The sequence below is a fragment of the Sinocyclocheilus anshuiensis genome, unplaced genomic scaffold (assembly GCF_001515605.1).
Source record: "Sinocyclocheilus anshuiensis isolate Anshui unplaced genomic scaffold, SAMN03320099.WGS_v1.1 scaffold446, whole genome shotgun sequence".
Taxonomy (NCBI): domain Eukaryota; kingdom Metazoa; phylum Chordata; class Actinopteri; order Cypriniformes; family Cyprinidae; genus Sinocyclocheilus; species Sinocyclocheilus anshuiensis.
Genome location: NW_015544247.1, coordinates 1,014,507 through 1,015,048, shown reverse-complemented (window position 1 = coordinate 1,015,048; position 542 = coordinate 1,014,507). Strand labels below are relative to the sequence as shown.

General features: G+C 35.4%; 1 protein-coding gene across 2 annotated transcripts in view; it reads right to left on the bottom strand.

Moving 5' to 3' along the window:
• Positions 1–542, bottom strand: part of LOC107697709 (MAM domain-containing glycosylphosphatidylinositol anchor protein 2-like) — a 146,704-nt gene that overhangs the window by 8,808 nt on the left and 137,354 nt on the right. The gene's annotated exons all lie outside the window — the stretch shown is intronic.

Genomic DNA, 542 nt, shown 5'->3' with positions numbered 1-542 from the left:
CAGCAAAGTTCCTTGATTATTACGCCAGAATGAGAGTATAGTTCCGAGACATATCGGCCTAGAAAATCGCAACTTTTTATTTTCCATCGGTCTTAGTACACGATGTAACTACAGAAGAGTCAAGTTTTAAATAGGAAAAATATAGAAACTCTTTGGTCATTTTTGAGCGAGATGCTAACGGTCTAATCAGATTCAATGATCTATGCTAAGCTACAGCTAAAAGTGCTACCGCCAGACCCGGAGATCGGCTGAATGGATTCGAAAACAGTAAAACTCAACTGTTTAACTCTAGGGGAGTTGGAAAATGAGCCTATTTTCAAAAATAGTGGAGTGTTCCTTTAAATAACATAGGTTATCTTAATATATTGATTAATGACATTGTATTGTAATATTACACCACCCAAATATGTATTTACTTCCATCTAATTCTCGTTGTCAGTGCAGGCTTGTTTAGCTTATATTGACCATTAGTGTAGCCTGCGTTAAAAAAGCCTTGAACATAAAACAACAGGACAAAAATATAGTTGATGACTAGACATAAT